The sequence below is a fragment of the Cnephaeus nilssonii genome, assembly GCF_951640355.1.
Source record: "Cnephaeus nilssonii genome assembly, chromosome: 16".
Lineage (NCBI taxonomy): Eukaryota > Metazoa > Chordata > Mammalia > Chiroptera > Vespertilionidae > Cnephaeus > Cnephaeus nilssonii.
In genome coordinates, this window is record NC_137087.1 from 18,889,212 (window position 1) to 18,901,581 (window position 12,370).

The 12,370-nt window shown below is 39.9% G+C and overlaps 1 protein-coding gene and 1 pseudogene across 4 annotated transcripts in view; both read left to right on the forward strand.

Moving 5' to 3' along the window:
- MICU1 (mitochondrial calcium uptake 1) overlaps positions 1 to 12,370 on the forward strand; it is a 179,158-nt gene that overhangs the window by 13,489 nt on the left and 153,299 nt on the right. The gene's annotated exons all lie outside the window — the stretch shown is intronic.
- On the forward strand, positions 9,042 to 12,237 carry LOC307112523 (PC4 and SFRS1-interacting protein-like; annotated as a pseudogene). Its single transcript has 4 exons — positions 9,042 to 9,055; positions 10,116 to 10,287; positions 10,984 to 11,033; positions 11,243 to 12,237. The product of its transcript is annotated as a PC4 and SFRS1-interacting protein-like (transcript).

Below are 12,370 nucleotides of genomic sequence, written 5' to 3' on the forward strand. Positions count from 1 at the left end.
TTTTGAGGTGCTCTAGGCACCTCATATAATGTAGAATCATACAATTTGCCTTTTTGTGATTGACTTATTTCACTTAGCATATTGTCCTCAAGATTAATCCATGGTGTAGCATGTCTCAGAATTTCTTTCCTATTTATAGCTGGGTAATATTTCTTTGCATATAAACCACATTTTTTAAATTCATTAATCTGTTGACAGACACTTGGGTTGCTTCCACCTTTTGGCTATTGTGAATAACACTGCTATGAGCATGGGTGTTTTAAAATATGTTTGCTAGTTAAGCTTTTTGGACTAGTTTTTTTAATTATAGTAAAATACACATAACAAATTTTGCCATTTTAATTACTTTTTAGTGTACCATTCCATGGCATTAAATACATTCCCATTGTTGTGCAACCATTTCCAGAACTTTTTCATCATGCCAAACAGAAACTCTGTACCCATTAAACAATACTTCTTTTTTAAAAAAAAAAATGTTTGGTTTGGATCAACAACTATGCATTATTTAAAATAAATCTTTATTGTTCAGATTATTACAGTTGTTCCTCTGTTTTCCCCCCATAGCTCCCCTCCACCCGGTTCCCACCCCACCCTCTGCGTTTACCCCCCTCCCCACTGTCCTCATCCATAGGTGTACGATTTTTGTCCAGTCTCTTCCCGCGCCCCCCACACCCCTTTCCCCCCGAGAATTGTCAGTCCACTCCCTTTTTATTCCCCTGATTCTATTCTATTCCCAGTTTATTCTGTTCATCAGATTTTTTATTCACTGGATTTTTATATTCACTTGTTGATAGATATGTATTTGTTGTGCATAATTTTTATCTTTACCTTTTTCTTCTTCTTCCTCTTCTTAAAGGATACCTTTCAGCATTTCATATAATACTGGTTTGGAGGTGATGAACTCCTTTAGCTTTTTCTTATCTGTGAAGCTCTTTATCTGACCTTCAGTTCTGAATGATAGCTTTGCTGGGTAAAGTAATCTTGGTTGTAGGTTCTTGCTATTCATCACTCTGAATATTTCTTGCACTCCCTTCTGGCCTGCATAGTTTCTGTTGAGAAATCAGCTGACAATGGTATGGGTACTCCCTTGTAGGTAATTAACTGTTTTTCTCTTGCTGCTTTTAATATTCTCTTTGTCTTTTGCTCTTGGCATTTTAATTATGATGTGTCTTGGTGTGGTCTCTTTGGATTCCTTTAGTTGGGGTTCTGTGCGCTTCCTGAACTTGTAAGTCTATTTCTTTCACCAGGTAGGGGAAGTTTTCTGTCATTATTTCTTCAAATAGGTTTTCAATATCTTGCTCTCTTCTTCTGGCACCCCCATAACTCTGATGTTGGTACACTTGAAGTTGTCCCAGAGGCCCCTTACACTATCTTCATATTTTTCGATTCTTTTTGCTTTTCTAGTTGAGTGTTTTTTGCTTCTTTGTATTTCAAATCTTTGACTTGATTCTTGTGATCCTCTAATCTGCTGTTGGATCTCTGTATATTATTTTTTATTTTAGTTAGTGTATGCTTAATTTCTAGTTGGTCCTTTTTCATATCCTCTAGGGTCTTAATTTATCGGCAGAAAATTTATCGACCCTATTATTCTAGAAAATTCTTGAAAAACCTTATAACTGTGGTTTTGAACTCTATATCTAGTAGTTTGCTTTCCTCCATTTCTGTCATTTGTGACCTGTTTCTTTGTCTCCACATTTTGGCTGCTTCCCTGTGTTGATAGAGTGGCTTTGTGTGCTATGTGTCCTATAGGGCCCAGTGGCCCAGTAGTTAAGCCTTGATTGTTGTTGGTATCACTGGGAGGAATTGGCCTCCAGGCCAGTTGGCTGTGAGAATCAGCTGTGTCTATGATGGGAGAACTTCTGTTCTGGAGACACCCTTATGGGGCAAGACTTGCTTCAGTGGGGCTTTGGTGCTCACTGAATCTGCCCCTGAGTGCTTCCCTTATGGATCGGAGTAGTTGTGATCTGAATGTTCCCACTCTGACCACTGTTTACACTGGCTCTTGGATCTCTAAGGTGGTGCTAATGTAGCCTCTGCCCGAGGCCACCCAGCAGGAGATAAAGAGAGATCTTCAGATTCCACGACTTTGTTTGGGTTTTGGAGGTGCCCAGATGAGGCCCAGCTGTGAAGCAATGCAAGCTGCTGTGGGGCCTGGGGCCTTCTTTTGGAAGTTCTGGGTCTCTCTGACTCAGCTGCAGTTTGTTAGGTAATTTTAGAGTGCAAAGGGCCAGGTCATTCATATGCAAAGGCCTCTGCACACAGCTTGGGTGGGGCGGGGTCTCCGGGAATTAACAGGGTGGAGCAAACAGCCTTGGCTGATCCTCAGCCCTGTCCTAAAAGGCCCCCTGGTCTCAGTGACCCTCAGTAATTACTGCAAGTACCTCTGAGAGAAAGCCACCCTCGAGTTCCGCCTGCTGCCAGACAGTGCAGTTTCTCCCTGTATGAGTCTGGGTCCCCAGAGTCTCACCCGGAACTGGAGTTCAGAGCAGTCAGGAGCTTGTGTCTCCCTCCAGATTGAAAAAGACAACTGCGTACTCAGCTGCCAGCCCTTTCCATGTGCGCGCCTCCGTACCTTGGCACTTTACTTCTGCACCTCCTGTGAGTCTCGGTGTGCTTTTCTCTTTCCTTCTAGTTGTAGAATTTCCACTCAGCCAGCCTTTCTGTGGTTCTGGATAATGTCCGTTTTGTCTTTTAGTTGTAATTTTGAAGTGGTTGTGCGTGGCAGCAAGTTCAGGTGTTTACCTATGCCGCCATCTTGGTTTCTCCCCAACAACTGTGCATTTTTAAATTTGTTTTTAAAGAGAGGAAGGAGCGGGGAGAAACATCGATGTGAGAGAGAAACATTAATCGGTTACCTCCTACATATGCTCTGACTGAGGATCAAACCTGAAATCTGGGTGTGTGTCTGACCAGAATTGAACCCGCCACTTTTTGGTGTAAGGGAGGATGCTTCAACCAACTAAGCCACACTGGCCAGGGCAAACAATTTTATTCTCTCCTCTCTTCAGTCCCTGGTTCCCTGTTAACCTCTATTCTATTTTCTATCTCAAAAACTTTGCCTATTTTAAACACCTCCTATAAGTAGAATCATACAATTTTGTTTTGTTGTATCTGGTTTATTTCACTTAACATAATGTCTTCAAGCTTCATCCTTGTTATAAGATGTATCAGAATTTCATTCCTTTTAAAATCTGGGCACCTTATTTTTAGTATTTTTTATTTTTATTAAATCTATGTAGGTGACATTGGTTAATAAAATTATATAGGTTTTAAGTGTATGTTTCTATGATATATAATTTGTATATTGCATGGTGTGCCCACCACCCAAAGTTAAATCTTCTGTCACCATATATTTGGCCCCCTTTATGCTTCTCTAGCCCTAACCCCCCTTCCCTGTGGTAAGTACCATACTGTTGTCTGTGTCTATTAGTTTTTGTTTTTCTTGTTTGTTCATTTGTTACTTTCAGTTTTATATCCCAATATGAGTGAAATCATATGGTTCTTAACCTTTTCTGACTGACTTATTTCACTTAGCATGATATTCTCAAGGTAAATCCATGTTGTCGAAAATGGCAGTATTTCATCTTTTTTTATGGCCGAATAGTATGCCATTGAATATAGGTACCACATCTTCTTTATCCAATCATCTATCAAAGGGCACTCATTGTTATGTCTTGGACACCACGAATAATGCTGCAATGAAATAAAGGTACATATATCTTTGTGAATAAATGCTTTCCATTTTTGGGGGTAGGTACCCAGAAGAGGGGTTGCTGGGTCATATGGTAGGTAACTATTCTTAATTTTTTTAGGAATTGCCATACAGTTTTCATCAGTTTACATTCCCACCAGCAGTGAATTTCCTTTTTAAGGCTGAATAATATTCCATTATGTATGCATGCACACATTTTTTTTATCCACTTTTCTGTTGATGGACATTTCAGCTATTCTACCTATGGCTATTGTGAATAATGCTGCTATGAACACTGGTATACAAGTATCTACTTGAGTCCCTGCTTTTAATTCTTTTTTTATTTTTATTGATTTTTTACAGAGAGGAAGAGAGAGAGATAGAGAGTTAGAAACATCGATGAGAGAGAACCATCGATCAGCTGCCTCCTGCACACCCCCTACTGGGGATATGCCCGCAACCAAGGTACATGCCCTTGACCGGAATCGAACCTGGGACCCTTGAGTCCGCAGGCCGACGCTCTATCCACTGAGCCAAACCGGTTTTGGCCCTGCTTTTAATTCTTTTGGATATATATCTAGGAGTGGAATGCTGAATCCTATTGTAATTCTATGTTTAACTGTTTTCCATAGCAGCTGCACTATTTTACATTCCCACCAGCTGTGCACAAGGGTCCCACATTTTCTCCAACAGTTGTTATTTTCTGCTTAAAAAAAAAGCCATCCTAATGGGTGTGAAGTGGTATCTCATTGTGGTTTTGATTTGCATTCCTCTAAAGTTGAGCATCTTGTATTTATTTGTATATCTTCCTTGGAGAAATGTCTAATCAAGTCTTTTGCCCATTTTTAATTGGATTTTTGTTGTTGTTGTTGGACTAGATAGCTTTTAAATCAAAACATAAGATTTCTTAAAAATGGCAAATTGATTCCATGGATTTGAAATGCTATTTAGGTTAGAAGAAAAGGAACAAAAATGTCCATTTCCTTGATTAGAATAGCAAGGATAGATAATAGATATGTTTATGATTAGAGTATTACTTTGCATTTTAATGAAATGTTTGCATTAAAGGGAAGCATTTAAACATTTTATATTTATGTAATATTTTAGTGAAATTTATATTATATTGTACAGTTTTTATTTGAATTATCACCATCACCAGAAACCTCTTATATTACCTACCCAACAAACATTTATTCATAATTTATTGTGTGTAGGCACTGTGCTCAGCATTTTACAAGCATTTTCTTATTTAATTCTCTTCGTAGTCATTTGCAGTGTTATTATTCCTGTTTTATGGAAGCTCTAAGTTGCCAAGTCTGGAATCACAGGTTTGACTGACTTCAAAATTAATAGCCACTAAAGTCAAGTTAGTAAGATCTGGTATCTAGATTAATTAACTAGATTACCTTGAGTAAGACACTTAACTTTCTGGGCCTCAGTTTAATAAAACAAAACAAAATGTACAACAATATAAACTTAGCTACATGTTTAGTACCACTTTAATTTGTGGTGTTCTAATTTTGGCTTTAATTAAATCCTAAAGTTTAAAATATCTTTATGTAAGCAAGGGAAATCTTTTTTAGAAGTACCTAGAAAAATAGAGAACAGACTGACAGCTGTCAGAGGTGAAGGGGTTTGTGGGGGCTGAGTGAAAAGGTGAAGGGATTAAGCAAAAAAAAAAAAAAAAAAACCTCACAAAAATACACACAACAAATTCACAGGCACAGACAATAGTGTGGTGATTACCAGAGGGATAGGGGGGTGGGGGCAGATTAGAAGAGGATATAGAGAGGATAAATGGTGATGAAAGGAGATTTGAATTAGAGTGGTGAACACACAATTCAATGTACAAATGGTGTATTATAGAATTGTACACCTGAAACCTATATAATTTTATTAACCACTGTCACTCCAATAAATTCAATAAAAAATAAAAATAAAGAAATAAAAGTACCTGGATAAATAAGTTGGAATAAAGGTTTAAAAGGAAGTAAAACATTCTATGAAATATCTACTCTTGCTGTCAACCTAGTAGGTTTGTTTTTAGAGAAAACATAAATATAGACAGGTTGTTATAAAAGAGTATCTATAAAGATGTACGTTGCTGTGAATGCTAAAAAAAAAAAATTCCACTGAAATTGTTATTAAGGCAGAAAGAGACTTCATTTGCCAGAAATATATGTTATTCTTACAGATTGGCCCATAGTACACTCAATTCTTTGCTGTTGAAGGAGACTGAATAACATGTCATATACCTATGCTAGAGTTCTGACATGGAATTGTTATATTTTAATACAAGTGCCCAATTTTCTATATCTGGAAATTGAATATAATGCAAATGAACATTGGAGCACTTATAAAATATAGAATTCTCGGCAAATGCAAGGTGGCATCTTATTAAATATTGATTCCTTCATTCTGTTTTCACATATCATTTCTATATCACAGTAGGATTTAGAGGTTTTAATTTAATAGGGAAGCCCATAAAGTATTCCGTGTTCTACAGTGCATATAATGCATTATTATTGATCAGTATTTTACATTTTTTTCCTTTTACCCTGAAGTGTGTGTGTGTGTGTGTGTGTGTGTGTGTGTGTGTGTGTGTTTTAATTTACTCTTTCTAGCTCTGGCTGGTGTGGCTTAGTTAGTTGAGCATCATCCTGTGTACCAAGAGGTTGCTGGTTCAATTCCCCGTCAGGGCACATGCCTGGGTTGCTAGCTCTATTCCTTGTAGGGGACATGCAGGAAGCAGCCAATTAATGATTCTCTCTCATCATTGATGTTTTTTATTTTTCTCTTCGTCTCCCTTCCTCTCTGGAATTAAAAAAAAAGAAAGAAAGAAAAAGAAAAGACTTCTAAGTCCAGTGTACTTTGCTTTTTTACACAGCATTGTTCCCTTCTCTCTTTTTGTGTTAAGAAATACTTTCTCTTTACAGGAAGGGCTGGTGAGGGCTGAATACTAGGGAAAGACAAAAGAAGGCATTTAGATTACCATCTGTGTTGACTTACTGTTAAGCAGAAGTTCTGTATGGGGATAAAGACTGGGCATTTGTGTTTTCTCTGACTTAGAAACTTGACCATGGATGATGGAACAGGAAACCCAATTCTTGTTAATAGCTCTCTTTGGTCTTGAGAACTGTCAGGCTAAAAGCGCCTTGGGATGACTTGCAAATTTAAGGTATGGATAGAAGAAGAGAAAAAATATAAGGAAAGCAATAAAGAGAAAAGAAACAGGGAAAAGAAATAAGGTTGCATTTCATGAAGCTGGCAGAATGCTCTGAAACCATTGTTTCAGATCCTAACCTATCCTATCTAATAATAGACAAATAGGCAAATTGACCATACCTCTGACACACCCACAAGCCACGCCCACAAACCACACCCACCATCCAATCAGGGCGAGTATGCAAATTAACCCAAACCAAGATGGCTACAGCCACAGAGAGCAAGGTTTCCTAGGTAACAGAGGAAGCCAAGCTTTCTGCCTGCCCTTGCCAGGCCTAAGCCTCCACTCAAGCTACAAAGTTTCAATAATAGAAGGTAAACAAATTCAAACAAATGGCGACAGAATGGAGCTTGAGAGAGCAGGCCAGGGTTGCCACCCGCAACAGGGGAAGCAAAGCTTTCCGCACACCCTGGCTGGGCTCACCCGCTTAAGACAACAAAGTTTCAATTATAACCCCAACACAAATGGCTGCCGGCCTCGGAGGGAGCCCCAGGCTTGGCTCCGCTCCAGGCTACAAAATTTCAATTGTAGAAGGAAAATAAATTCCAGATACCAGGGCCTCTGCTTGGGTTGCCAGGGGGCATGGCCGGCCTGCAAACCACCACAGGCCCCTCGCTCAGGCCGCCCCACATCCCCCACCTGATCCGGGATGCCCTTCAGGGCAAACCAGCTGGCCCCCACCCCTGTACCAGGCCTCTATCCTATCTAATAAAAGAGTAATATGCAGATTGATCATCACTGCAACACACAATATAGCTGCCCCCATGTGGACACAAGATGGCCACCACAAGATGGCCAGCAGGAGAGGGCAGTTGGGAGGCACCCGGCCTGCAAGGGAGGGCAGTTGAGAGGGACCAAGGCTGCAAGGGAGGGCAGTTGGAGGTGATCAACCCTGCAGGAGAGGGCAGTTAGGGGTGACTAGGCTGGCAGAGGAGGGAAGTTGGGGGCAAACAGGCTGACAGCAGAGTGGTTAGGGGGTGATCAGGCTGGCAGGCAGAAGCGGTTAGGGGCAATCAGGAAGGCAGGCAGGCAAGCAGTTGGGAGCCAGCGGTCCTGGATTGTGAGAGGGATGTCCGACTGCCCGTTTAGGGATCCGACTGCCCACCGGGATCGGGCCTAAACAGGCAGTTGGACATCCCTCGAGGGGTCCCATATTGGAGAGGGTACAGGCTGGGCTGAGGGACAACCCCCCTCCGTGCACGAATTTCGTGCGCCGGGCCTCTAGTTTGTAAATAAATTTTAAAGTGGTATTATTTTAATACTAGAGGCCCAATGCACGAAAATTCATGCAAGAGTAGGCCTTCCTTCCCCCGGCTTCCAGCACAGGCTTCCCTCTGGCACCCAGGACCTAGGCTGCCGACACCGGCTTTCCTCTGGCACCCGGGACCCGGGTTGGCTTCCCTCCAGCCGCCCACAGGCACCCGGAATCCAGGCTGGCTTCCCCCTGGCCCCGGTTTCGTCAGGAAGGACGCCTGGAAGACGTCCGGTCTAATTAGCATATTACCCTTTTATAATTATAGATTTTATTTTTTAAGAGCTTCCTGTTTTCAATTCTGGTCAGAATAATTCTGGTCTTATATTTCCCTCAGGATTTGAGTATACTCATTTTCTCATGTGAGGATTATATACTTATCAGGAAACTATTAATGGTTATGATGCATTTGATCTGTAGAGTTTAGCAGAGGCAGCTTAAGAATATATTTTGAAAGATTAAGTTAAAGTAGTTTCTTTACAGGTCTTACCCAATGTTACATATATGTTTTTGTTTTGTTAGCTTCTCTTGTCTGTACAAAATAGGAATGAGATTAGTGAGTATTAGCTACTCTTAATGTTATAAGTTAGTTTTGGTTAGTTTTCCATATCTCTAACATCTTTCTCAACCAGGGTTTCTCATCTGAACCACAGAATTATATATATATTTCAGTGATTACTTTCTCAATTTTCCTCCTATTTGGCACAAAACTACTACCATTCTAGACATGCAGGAGAACAGTTAGTTCATTGCCCAGTAGATGTCTTTGTTCTCTCATGGAACACCTGTTGAGAAAGGCTGCAAGAGTTCAGTAACTGTTTTGTCCTTAACTCCCCACAGTTGCTACATAGGGAAAGAGCAAGTTGTAACTGATGAAAGAGTGCAAGTAAGAAAGACAGCAGGGATTTTTATCTGTTTTATACTGTTTGGAGAAATATTGTGAGCAGTCATATATGTAATTGAGTATTTCCTCAAGGAATATGAAACATGTAGTCATTGTGATTGAATGTAGGCAAATGATATTTACAAATGGAAAATGCCTTATAGTAGGAAATACTGTTTTAAACTCGACTCTTTTTTAAGGAGTTTTAGGTTCAAAGAAAAAAATTGAGTGAAAAATTCAGAGTTCTGTATACCCCTTCATTCTTTCCCCATTTCCCCTTTTTTAACATCTTGCTTTAGTGGGACACATTTGTTACAACTGATGAGCCAATATTGATATATTATTAAGTAAAGTACATAGTTTACATTAGGGTTCACGCTTAGTGTTGTACATTCTATAGTTGTTTTTTATTGTGGTGGAAAACACAGAACATTAAATTTATCATCTTAAATTCAGTAGTGTTAAATATATTCACATTGTTGTATAACAAATCTTTAGAACACTTTATCAGAAATAACTTTTAAAAATGTATCACAGGTGTAATATATATGAGGCTGGTAAAATTATGGGTTTATTTCCTTTTCATTTTTCAAACTTTCAATAACATTAAAAGAAAAAGCCTGTAGCCGAAACCGGTTTGGCTCAGTGGATAGAGCGTCGGCCTGCGGACTGAGGGGTCCCAGGTTCGATTCCCGTCAAGGGCATGTACCTTGGTTGCGGGCACATCCCCAGTGGGGGGTGTGCAGGAGGCAGCTGATCGATGTTTCTCTCTCATCGATGTTTCTAACTCTCTATCCCTCTCTCTTCCTCACTGTAATAAATCAATAAAATATATATAAAAAAAAGAAAGAAAGAAAAAGAAAAAGCCTCTGTAAGAAAGAGCTGGCCAGCGGCTTGCCTGGGAGCCTAGAGGCAACCCCGGGTTTTGACCTTTGGGACTTTGAACCCCTGGAATCACCCCTCGAGAAACATGACTTAATTTCAAACCTGGAGACCTTATCTTCAAGATGAAAGGTTATCTTCATTTGGTCAGCTCAAGCATATGTGTTATCTGATGTTGAAGTTTAAAAAGAAACAGACTTCCCACAGACAAACTGTTCATTTTCTTTTTTGGAACTCACGAGACTTCTTTTTTAGGACCAAAGGATATATTCCCTTATTCAGAAAATATGGAAAAATATGGAAAACCAGATAAATAAAAGGTTTTAATGAAGGTTTATGGGAGATAGATTGTTGTATCGCAAGTTGGCGAGCTAGACAAGACGCCTAATGAGCCAATTAGTTAGGAGTCATCTTTATTGCGCGCACGTTCAGAGCATATTACCTCTGTCAAATTCTGAACTAACACAGGAGGGAGTATTTCCTTTTTTATATCCTTCTGTAAGACAGCTTGTAACCTTGAATACATATTATATCTAATCAACACCTGTAATACCTATACAGACAACCTGCAACTTTGAGTACATATTATATCTAATCAAACACCTGTAACCTTGGATGAACAAACACTTGGCAGAATATGGGAATTAATATAGTGTATCAGCCCCTTTAGATGGCTAGCTTGCAAGGTCAACCAGTTAAGTTTATCTTTTCTATTATTCAAGCTAAAAAACAAAGTTATATTTTATAGAATAAGAGACTATCTAGCCCTAACCTGTTTGGCTCAGTGGATAGAGAGTCGGCCTGCGGACTGAAGGGTCCCAGGTTCAATTCTGGTCAAGGGCATGTACCTTGGTTGCGGGCACATCCCCAATAGGGGGTGTGCAGGAGGCACTGATCCATGTTTCTCTCTCATCGATGTTTCTAACTCTCATCCCTCTCCCTTCCTCTCTGTAAAAAATCAATAAAATATATTAAAAAAAGAGATTATCTAAAAATAACAGAGTAGTTCAAACAGCAGTTTTCCAAAGGAGGGACCACCATGCTTTAAGATAACAATCCGAAAGTGAAATTTTCAAGTCAACAGGCATCAGCTAAAGCAGTGGTCAGCAAACTCATTAGTCAACAGAGCCAAATATCAACAGTACAACGATTGAAATTTCTTTTGAGAGCCAAATTTTTTAAACTTAAACTTCTTCTAACACCACTTCTTCAAAATAGACTCACCCAGGCCGTGGTATTTTGTGGAAGAGCCACACTCAAGGGGCCAAAGAGCCACATGTGGCTCGTGAGCTGCGGTTTGCTGACGGATCAAATGTGTCATCTGATGTTGAAGTTTAAAAAGAAACTAGTGTTTCAAAGAATGATAATGACCATGAAGTAAAAGGCAGCAATGAGGATGTGAGTAAAGCAATTGACATAACCATTCCTAAATCTACCAGAAGAGGAACAAAGAGAAAGGCAGAGAAGCAATAGAAACCAAGGAGGCAGGAGCAGTGACTGCAGCAACAGCATCTATTAATCTAAAAGTGAGTCCTAAAAGAGGACGACCTGCTGCTACAGAGGTCAAGATTCCAAAACCAAGGGGCAGACCCAAAATGGTAAAACAGACCTGTCCTTCAGAGAGCGATACAGTGACTGAAGAAGATAACAGTAAAAAGGGGCAAGAAGAAAAAACAACCTAAAATGCAGCTTAAAAAGGATGAAGAGCACCTGAAGGAAGATTAACGAAGGAAAGAGCCAGACAAATAAAGAAGGGAAGGAAAAGTTGAGTCAAAAGTGAAAACTTTAGCTAAAATGGGTTACATCAACCTCTGATTCTGAAGAGGAAGGAAATGATCAAGGAGGGGAGAAGAGAAAAGGTGGAAGAAACTTGCAGACTGCTCGGGGAAGGAATGTGCTGAAAGTCCAACATGAGAAAGAAGCAGCAGATAGAAAACGCAAGCAAGAGTAACAAGTGGAAACTGAGCTCCAAACAGCATATAATCTACAGCAATGAAAAATATTAATGTTCAAAGCATTAATCCAGCTACTGAATAGAAAATACAAGTAGAGCCAATAAGAGATGAAGATCTTGAGACACACTCGGGCTGAATATCATTCCTCCTTTGATGAAAGAATGTTCCAGATTCTAAATTGAGTGCTTCATTAATGGCATTATTACTGTGTGTGATTTTCTTTGTTTGTTTTTAAATATGTATTCTTTTCAGAGAGGGAGGGAGAGGGAAAGAGAGATAGAAACATCAATGATGACAGAGGATCATTGATCGGCTGCCTCTTGCATGCTCCCTACTGAGGATCGAGCATGTGCCCTTGCTCAGTCACAACCTGGGCATATGCCCTTGATGGGAATCGAACCTGGGACTCTTCAGTCCACAGGCTGACGCTCTATCCATTGAGCCAAACCGTCCAAGGGTATTACTGTGTTTTGATTGAAAT